The sequence below is a fragment of the Sapajus apella genome, unplaced genomic scaffold (genome assembly GCF_009761245.1).
Source record: "Sapajus apella isolate SASKATOON/1434 unplaced genomic scaffold, GSC_monkey_1.0 scaffold61, whole genome shotgun sequence".
Taxonomy (NCBI): Eukaryota; Metazoa; Chordata; class Mammalia; order Primates; family Cebidae; genus Sapajus; species Sapajus apella.
In genome coordinates, this window is record NW_022437001.1 from 434,729 (window position 1) to 445,254 (window position 10,526).

General features: G+C 44.6%; 1 pseudogene; it reads left to right on the top strand.

The window, feature by feature from the left end:
• The first annotated feature begins 6,153 nt into the window (after window positions 1-6,153).
• LOC116529031 lies at window positions 6,154-8,891 on the top strand (annotated as a pseudogene).
• Window positions 8,892-10,526: the final 1,635 nt, after the last annotated feature.

The window sequence follows — 10,526 nt, forward strand, 5'->3', positions numbered from 1 at the left end:
ACAACTTCACATATAGAAGCATTTCTGCTATGTGACAATGACCAGAAGAGTTCCTGTATATTAGTGTAGAGCGGAATCTGTCAAACCGCAGAAGCCAGACAGCCAATTGCCTGAATTATTATTTTTTGTTTTCAGCAACTCTTTGACCTTACCTTGATATTGTCTTGTCTGGCAGCAAAGTTTTATTTTCCTTTTAGTCCTCTTAGGGATTGTTTTGTTTTGTTTTTTATTTAAATTTTAATTTTTTTTGAGACAGGGTCTCACTCTGATGCCCACGCTGGAGTGCAGTGGTGTGATTACGGCTCACTGCAGCCTCAACTTCCCAGGCTCAGGTGATTCTCCCACCTCAGCCTCCCAAGGAGCTGGAACTACTGGCACGCACCACCATGACTGGCTAACTTCTTGTATCTTTTGTACAGATAACAAACATGGAGTTTCACCATGTTGCCCAGGCTGGTCTTGAACTTCTAGGCTCAAGCAATCCTCCCACCTTGGCCTCCAAAAGTGCTGGGATTACAGGCGTGAGCCACCACAACCGGCTGGGATTATTTGTACCTAGACCTGGTATTTTGTTTGTTTTGTTTATGCCCTACCACCTTTTCTAAATATCATGTTCCTGAGATACCAGTTCATACAATTATGTCAAATAGGGCTTTATGTGAACTCTGTACATGTGCTAAGCACTTTTTGAATGATATTTAAGAGGTTCCTAAACCAGGTACTTAAGATGACATGAAGACGTTAATTTCATGAAAACTGTACAAGATTACAAGTACAATGTAGTCCTGTTTAAGACAAACAAAGGTGAATAGGCTTTGGGCTTTTTTTACAATGAGACTTCAGGTACAGAAGGCTCGGGTAATGGCACTCCTCAGTTCACCTCACATTATCAGTAGCCTTTAGTATTTTGTAAATAAGTAACTGGACTTTTATGAAAAGCATATTCTTAACCATTTCTCTCTCTCTCTTTTTTTTTTTAAGATGGGGTCTCACTCTGTTGCCCTGGCTGGAGTGCAGTGGTTCGATCTTGGCTTACTGCAACCTCGACCTCCCAGGCTCAGGCGATCCTCCAGGCTTGGCTTCCTGAGTAGCTGGGATTATAGGCATGCACCACTGCATGCACAGCTAATTTTTATATTTTTAGTAGAGACGGGGTTTCGCCATGTTGGCCAAGCTAGTCTCAAACTCGTGGGCTCAAGTGATCTGCTCACCTCAACCTCCCAACATGTTGGGATTACAGGCATAAGCTACCGTGCCCAGCCAGTTTTCATTTCTTTGGTCTGCATGAAAGGACTAAAGGAATGGTATGTAGCTACTACATTGCAGCAAACAACATTTTTCCAGTGTAAAAACCAGTGGAAAGTAAGCATTTTATTACTCTGACTTAGATGAAACTGCTGAAATTATAAATAGTGCCAGGAACATGTGAAAACTCCACATGTTTAATAAATGCCAACTTTCAGAAAGAGCAGGGATTAAAGGTATTCAACAAGTTAAAAAATAAACTGGTAGATCAGTAATAATTTAACACATGTGTATCTTATATTTAAAGTTAACTGAAAATTATTTTTTGAAAAAAAACCACCGTGTTTGACTCCCTTTTGTTTTACAAGGGATGCAAAGTATCTAGGACTTCAGTTAGATCATCAGATGTCATATTTACCACTTAGCTTTTGTCCCAGCAGCGTTAAATTCTACCTTGTAAGCCTCATATAAGAAATGGTCCCAGCCAGGCATGGTGGCTCACGCCTGTAATCCCAACACGTTGGGAGGGCAGGAGTTTGAGACCATCCTAGCCAACATAGTGAAACCCACCTCTAAAAAATGTGAAAATTTGCCAGGTGTGGTTACACCAATAATCCCAACTACACAGGGGGCTGAGGCACAAGAATCACTTGAACCCAGGAGGCGGTGGTTGCAGTGAGCTGAGATTGCCGTGAACTGAGATTGCGCCACTGCACAATCGGCGGCAGAGCAAGACTCTGTCTCAAAAAAATAAATAAATAAATAAAAGAAAAGAAATGGTCCCATTGCTACTGATTAGAACTAATTTGTAAATTTATCAGAATGTTAAGACTGATTAAAGGCTTTAGGTGTTTTTCTCCTACTTTGAATACTGAGAATGATATGTATAATATTTTTCCAATATGATTTAGAATTTTGTAAATGTCAGTATACATGTATGTATATGTATAAATTATTCTCAACTCCATGTTTTTTAAATAAGTACATGTTTGTGTGCTAAATTGCTCATTTAGCAGTGATAGATTGAAAAACATAAATTTAATTAAAAATTAAGCACTATAAGGTATGAGGAATGAATATCCTTCTACATGAATTTCTATGTAAGGAATATCGATATTTAGAATAAAAGGGTAAGGTATTTGTTTGCTAAAATCTTTTATTCACTACGAGTACAGAGGTGAATTATGCCTCTTTCTAAGGAAAGTTCTTTTAATTTCTGTGTCTATGAAAAAGATTTTTTACCTTTATAATTGCACTCTTTTGATCCATACAATTATTTAAATAAATGAGACAATACCAATTCAAAAAGTTCTTAAAGAATGGGACGTGCTTTGTAAATTTAAAATATATTATTACATTCTGCATATCTAAAATATATTATTACATGATTTTGTCTTTATTCTTCCTTACAAAACATTTTCAAATGAAGGAATGAGATGTTTATGGGAACATAACTTTTAAAAATATTTTTAGTGGGCTGGGAGTGGTGGCCGACATCTATAATCCCAGTACTTTGGGAGGCCAACGTGGGTGGATCACCTGAGGTCAGGATTTCGAGACCAGTCAGATCAATATGGTGAAATCCTGTCTCTACTTAAAATATGAAACTTAGCTGGGCATGGTGATAGGCACTTGTAATCCCAGCTACTCAGGAGGCTGAGGCATGAGAATCACTTGAACCTGGGAGGTAGAGGCTGCAGTGCCGCCAAAAATTCCGCCACTGCACTCCAGGCTGGGTGACAGGGCGAAACTCCATCTCAAAAAAAAAAAAAAAAAAAAATTCTAGTAAAAATGGAAAAATCCACAAAGAGAAAATCTCTTTTTTCCTGATTATGCACTTTTCTTCATGCTTTTAATTTTAGCAAGGCTGAACGGCAGACTCATAAGATTTAGATAACATGAAGACTTCCTTGAATAAGGATTTATTCTTTCAGCTCACAACAACCAGTCAGTACTGTCGACAAACAACAAGCAGGAAGATTTCTCCTAAAAGTCTCAACTAAAGTTAAACCTGGTCAATGAGGACATCAATCTACCCCTAGAAACTGATGCAGAGTATATTTCTTCCCTGTTTTCACTAGAACTTAGCCAGGCTGGAGATAGCATGGACCAAAAGAGCACGCAGTCCCACAGAGTGAGGGAAAGGATGCTAGGAGAGATTGATCATCTCGATTAGCATTTAGCATGTGGATCAGTTAGGAATTAAGTTTCTAATTCAAGGTAAGCTGGTATGGCTGCTCCCTGGTCATCTAGGACACGAGTTCCTTCTAACTCTTCCCCACCTTCGTTAGTACAGAGCTGCTTTCCTGTGTTGCTACATAATCCAAAATGGTGGTTGTAACTCCAGCATGATATTCACAAGAAGGAAAGAGAGGAAACCAGCACAAGGGTGAGCCTCCTAAGTAGGTCAGCCACTTTTAAAGAGCTTCCTGCTAGCCCAGTGAAGCAACTCTGCTTACATCTCATTGGCCAGTCTCTCTGCAAGGCAGCAGGAAATAGTCGTCTCTATGGTTGGTTCATTATCACTTCCAACAATAAGGGATTCTGTCTCACAAAGTGGTGGAAGAATATTGGGTATCTGAAGAGTAGCCACCCTGGCCAGAGGGTGCTAAACACCAAACAGATATCATCTCATTTTAATCCTAATCATATACTTACAAGGTAGGTTTACAGAACATATACCTTGTTCCATGTCTCCCCAACTTCAAAGCACAAGTTTTAATCACTGGACTGCACTGCCTCCCCAATAATTAGCCATAGGAAAGTGTTTTAAAAAGCATCAGTTGGCAGGGCATGGTGGATCATGCCTGTAATCCCAGCACATTGGGAGGCCAAGGCGGGCAAATCACCTGAGGTCAGGAGTTCGAGACCAGCCTGGCCAACATGGTGAAAGCCTGTCTCTATTGAAAATACAAAAATTAGCTGGGCATAGTGGCATGCACCTGTAATCCCAGCTACTCAGGAAGCTGAAGCAGGAGAGTCACTTGAACCTGAGAGGCGGAGGTTGCAGTGAGCCGAGATTGCTCCATTGCACTCCCGCCTGGGCAACAAGAGTGAAACTTCGTCTAAAAAAAAAAAAAAAAAAAAAGCATCAGTCATTGTCAAGGATGCCTGAAGTTGAGCATAGCCTGAGATAAGAAGTAACAGAGGCTGCAGGCTGAGATAAGAAGGAACAGAGTCGGTGAAGGCAGAACCCTAGGCCCAGAAACAGTGTGTATCATGCTGAGAAAAAAGCCAAGGCTTTGAATGGGGTAATAAGTAAAAAGCCTAGTTTTGAAATCTAAGTACTGGTAAGGGTTTGGTCACCAGGTGAAAAAATAAAATTCCCACTTACAAGAGCTGAGCTGACATAAACAGAATATGATCCTCTTTCAGGTTGCAGTGGAGAGGCATGCCCAGGGACTCTCAAGTTAGCGACAGGTGTGTTTAGTGCTAGAATTTGAAAGACATTAAAGCAGCCCGGAATGTTGCCTCTTTACAGCCATGGCCGTGCTGGCTTTCAGGATACGCAGGCTAGCTTGCACATAGGACTGTGGAGAACAGCAGAATCAGCACAGCTTGGGAGTCAGCCTGAGCTGAAGGGCCCACCTCTGGGGGCATCCAGTGTTCATACTTCCCAACAGAGAAAACCTGATTGGATGGGTGTTTCAGCGGTTATTGCTGCCTAAACCCCTTGAAGCTTAGCATCTTAAAACAACAACACTCACTTGTTTTGCACATGAATCTGCAATTTGCATGAGGCCGGGTGCAAATGGTTCAGATCTCTCCCACATGGCATCTGGGGAGTTCAACTGGAGCGGGCGGGGCGGGGGGGGGGGGGGGGGGGGGGGTGGTGCGGGGAGGGGTGTTCCACTTTCAGGTGACTCACTTCCATGGCTGGCAAGTTTGTGCTGGCTGTCAGACAGGAGCCCAGCCAAGCCTGTGGTCCCGGGGCCTTGGTTCTTACCATGTAGGCCTCTCCATAGACTCCTTGGGCTTCTTCACAGCATGGCAGTTGAGTGAGTGCCAAGAGCAAGTGCCCCAGGAGAGCAAAGTAGAGGTGCATGGGATTTTTATAATCTAGACTCCAAAATCACACAGCATCACTTCTGCCGTACTTAATTGTTTGAGACAGTTACAAAGTCTACCTAGGTTTGAGGTGGAAAGGGCATAAATCCCACCCGTCCTTGGAGGAGTGTGAAAGTCACATTACGAGAAGAGCAAGTGGGATAAGGGATTTGTTGCAGGTAGCGCTAGAAAATGTGATCTGCCCAAATTGGCGTATGTTCACACAGTATGGAGGAAATATATTGGGTGATTTCATGTCAAGGACCATAGAGGATATTTGACCTCCCCTGAGTCCAGTGCCTATATGCTCTTTAGCTTGGACACAGACCCCTGGTCCATTAGTCTGTAGTAGAAACTACGGGAGAATCGGGGAAATTTCCGGGCCTCTGTATTTACCTTGTGGCTTGATTCAGCAGTCAGGGCAGGACGGGAGGCTGTTAAGGCAGTTGTCAAGACCCTAAGAAGCTAAATGGGAACAAGGCAGAATTGCAAACATTTTTTCTCCCCATAATGCATAATGTCTAATCACTTAGATTCTTTTCATGTTTCTGCCGTAAGGATCTTTTAACATGAAAGAATATTTTGAGTAAAGAGCAAAACTAGCCTCCATTTTAAATTCTGTTCCTTGTATACTTCTGTAGTTGCTAAAATTTCTATAATTAACATACACATATTTCACAGAGTAAAAAAATGTATATTGCAAATAAAATCCAGTTAAATTTTTTTTAAATCATTTTGAATTCTACCAGCCTAGCAAAGTAATTTTCATCTTTAGGAGTGCGTTGGAGTCTCCGCCTATCTCTTTCTAAGAGAGAAAGTGAGAAGGGTCTGGGAGTGGATGGCAGCGTGGAGTTACACAGGATGACTTCCTCCGGCAGCACAGGGGGAGCGTGCAATGGTTTCCTGAAAAGAGAAGGAACATTTATCAGCGGCGGTGGAAGGATCAGTAGGGAGGAAGCTAGTCAGAAATCCTGGACACAGAAAATACTAGGAGGCTTTCCTCAAGATGCCACTAGGATTCACTCATTCAGCAAACATTTTCCTGAGTGCCTACTATGCACCAGGAGTGAAAGATACAGAGAAGAGGTGAGATATTGTAGAAAAGCCCATGGCCCCTGGAGACGGACTGCCTGGATTTAAAGTTGCTTCTGTGCCCCTGGACAGCTTACCTAATCTCCTGGTGCCCCAGGTCCCTCACAAGACTTTTGAAAAAATGACATGAATTAGTAGATACTAATGCTCTGAACATGAGTGAATAGAGTGTGGTTAGGATTCTCTTGTGCTGGTTGTTACTATTACAGTCTCTGCACTTAAGTAGTTCATAGTCCAGTAGCTGAAATGGTACAAACTGAAGTCTGTGGAAAAAACAGAGGATGTAACAGGTTCATTTTGTTAAGATGGACAGTTACTGGGCGGCTCCCTTCTGGACGGTTGGTAGATTATGCTGCCCCGAATCTGAGCCCAGGTGTCATTTTGTAAGTCACTGGGCCACAGCAGGCGTTCTCACACAGTGAGAGTCATTCTAAGCAGGAATGATGAGACGATGATGAAGACTGTTATTGAGTACTCACTCCATGATTGACACTTTTCTAAGTGCCTCATGTGAATTAACTTGCTTAACTCCCCAGGTTACTGGTAAACTATTACCCCCATTTTACAGATGGGGAAACTGGGGCACAGAGAAATGAAGCGACTTGTCTGTGGTAATAGAGGTAGCACATGGTCGCGCTGAGAGTTGAACGCAGGTAGTCTGTGTCCCCACATCAGCCCGCGTGTTACCAGCATCACGTTGCAGACGTACCGTAGACATGAGCTGCAAAACAGTTGTGCCAAGTGTGACCCTGGATACTGTTCACCCACTTACTTGAGTGTCATTCGTTTGTTGCTTCAATTGACATTTCCGGAGCCCCTTGTCTGACTAGGGCACAGTGGGCACTCTTGGGTACAAAAAGGAAGCCAGGATCCTCCTATCAACAAGTTGTTTCAGGAGATAAGGCTTGTGCCCAAACACAGAGTAATAGGTTCCCCACGAGGAGCACAGATAGTGCTCAGACACGGGGAGGAGGGATGTGTGACTCTGGGTTGGAGACAGCAGTTGAGTTTGAGCTGGGTCTTGAAGGACAGAAGGCCCTTTGAGAAAATAGCATTCCAGCCCTGCGGAGAGCATGAGGAAGGTGTGAGCCAGAAAGCGCAGGACTGCAAGGCTCAGCTGCAGCACTCAGGGTGCACAGGGGCAGTGGCAGGCGATGAAGGCTGCACTGCTGCGTGGGGCCTCCTTGCCCTTGAACTCTGCTTGGCAATTGGATTGCAGTTAGTAGGAACTGAGGAGCTTGTGGAGACTTTTAAGAATGGGAGTTTTTCCCCTTGCAGAGTCTGGAGAAATGGCCAGCGCCCAGAAATGGCCCCTCAAAGGGGAAGGAGAAAAAGGAAGAACGGGTCATCAGTTTCAGACCCCAGGTGGTTGAAGGAATGTATTTGGTGCCTGCCATATCTTTGGCGCCTTCAATGACACCTTTGTCCATGTCACTGATGTTTCCGGCAAGGGAGCCACCTGCCATGTGGCTGTCGGGATGAAGGTGAAGGCTGACAGGATGAATCCTCACCACACGTTGCCATGTCGGCTGCCCAGGAAGTGGCCCAGTGGTACAAGGAGCTGGGCATCACTGCCCTACACATCTGCAAACTCCAGCCCACAGCAGGAAATAGGACCAAGAACCCTGGAGCTGGGGCACAGTCGGCCCTCAGAGCCCTCGCCTGCTTGGGGGTGAAGATCGGGGCAGACGGAGGCTGTCACTCCCGTTCCACTCTGACAGCAGTAGAGGAAGGAGGATTGCCATGGTCACTGCCTGTGAACAGGAGTCCTCAAAATAGTTTCTGTTAATGACTTGCCTTCCCATATAAACAACAACAAGAAAACAAACAAGATGGGGAGCCAAATGATCAACACTGGGATTTGAAGAATGATCCCCAGCCCACGGAGGGGGAGTTGAGGAAGAGAAGGCAGGGGAGAGGACATGAGTACAGCAGCAGGGGGAGCATGAAACAAGGAGGAAAGAAAGAGGAAGGGCACCGCAGCGTGATCAGGTCACTGCCAACCCTCCCTTTGCTGCTTAAAACCTTTCAAATGGCTTCCCATTGGTTTGAAAGGAAGCTCAAAGTCGTTAGCACAGCGTGCACCCTGCCTTTGCCTCTTTGGCTTCTAGAGCTTCAGCCAACAGCCTTCTTTTCACTCATGGAGTACACTCCGCCTCTTCCTTCTCACCTGCAGTTTCCTCTGCCAGGAATGTGACTGTCTTCCCTACTCTTTCCCACGTTAGGCTCCATTCATCCATCAGGTTTTAGCTCAGCGTATATTCTCAGCACATTTTCTTTGTAGCACTTGACCCAGTGGCAATTTTACATTTGTTTGTATAATTATTTAAATAATGCCTGTCTTGATTGTAAGCTTCCTGACAAGGGGTAAATGTCTGTTTGGCTTATTCTTGTACCTCAGCACCAATTATCTCTTGAGATAATATGCTCTTAAAATGTTAGATCAGGCCAGGTGTGGTGGCTCATGCCTGTAATCCCAGCACTTTGGGAGGCTGAGGCAGGCGGATCATGAGGTTAGGAGATCGAGACCATCCTGGCTAACATGGCGAAATCCCATCTCTACTAAAAACAAATACAAAAACTTAGCCAGGCATGGTGGCATGTGCCTGTAATCCCAGCTACTCGGGAGGCCGAGGCAGAAGAATCGCCTGAACCTGGGAGGCAGAGGTTGCAGTGAGCCTAGATCAGGCCACTGCACTCCAGCCTGGGCAACAGAACAAGACTCCATCTCAAAAACAAAAAATGTTATATCAATGAACGGAAAATCTGTAAGATTTGGTAACCGACTGAATAAAAGGATGAAAGGTAACACCAGGCTCTTCAATCACTAGTGACAGGTAAAGTGGTGTTGCCATTTACAGCAGCAGCGAACACAGTAGAAACGTTTTTCCAGGGATAATGATGAATCCAGCATTGTACATATGGACTTGGAGGTGCCAGCAAGTAATCAATTTGTCTAGCAGGCCACAGCAAATTTACCACCACAGTTTAAGGGAAATATTACAGCTAGAGAAAGAAAGAATGAAGAGTTTTAAGATGTATCCACAAGAATTAGTTTGCCTTCATGTAGGAAAAAAAAAAACCAAAAGAATGAAGGCTTAATACGTAAGGTTTTATTTTTCTTCCACATAAACACAGTTTGGGGCTGGGCTCAATGGCTCGTGCCTGTAATCCCAACACTTTGGGAGGCTGAGGCATGATGATCACTTGACTCCAGGAGTTCAAGATCAACCTGGACGACATAGTAAAAATCCCCACCCCCACTGCTCCTCTCCACAATTTTTTTTTTTTTTTAATTAGCTGGACATGGTCACATGTGCCTATAGTCCCAGCTACTCGGGAGGCTGAGGTAGGAGGATTGCTTGAGCTCAAGAGGCAAGACTACAGTGAGCCCTGATTATGCCACTACACTCCAGCCTGGGCAACAGAGCGAGACCCTAACTCAAAAACAAAACAAAACAAGCAGTTCAGAGATAGAAAGTCCAGGGCGGGTAGGCTGGCTCTGTGGCCAGCTGAGAATCATGCTCCATCTCTCTGTGCTGCTGTTGTTACCTGTGGGTTCCATCTTCAAATTCTCCTTTGGTCCAATATGGCTGCTGCAGTTCTAGTTGTCAAAACTGCCTTTCTGGCCGCAGGAAGGAAGAAGGGGGAAGGTGACATGAACTCTCCGAAAACCCTGATCCACTTACATCTCACTGGCCAAAATGTAGAAAAGGGTGCATTTGCTTCCAGGAAAGCTGGAAAATGTGGCCTTTTGGGGGCATATTGCTACCTTAAAGTCAGGGAGTCTCCTACTAAAGAATAATGAGGCGGGCGCCATGGCTCATGCCTGTAATCCCAGTATTTTGGGAGGCGGAGACGGGCAGATCACTTGAGACCAGGAGTTTGAGACCAGCCTAGCTAATATGGTGAAACCCCGTCTCTACTAAAAAATGCAAAAATTAGCCGGGCATGGTGGCACGGGCCTGCAATCCCAGCTACTCGGGAGTCCGAGGCAGGAGAATCGCTTGAACCTGGGAGGCGGAGGTTGTAGTGAGCCAAGATAGTGCCACTGCACTCCAGCCTGGCAACAGAGCAAGACTCTGTCTCAAAAATAGATGGGCAATAGCTTATTCTACTACAGGAGACAGCCAAGGCCTAGA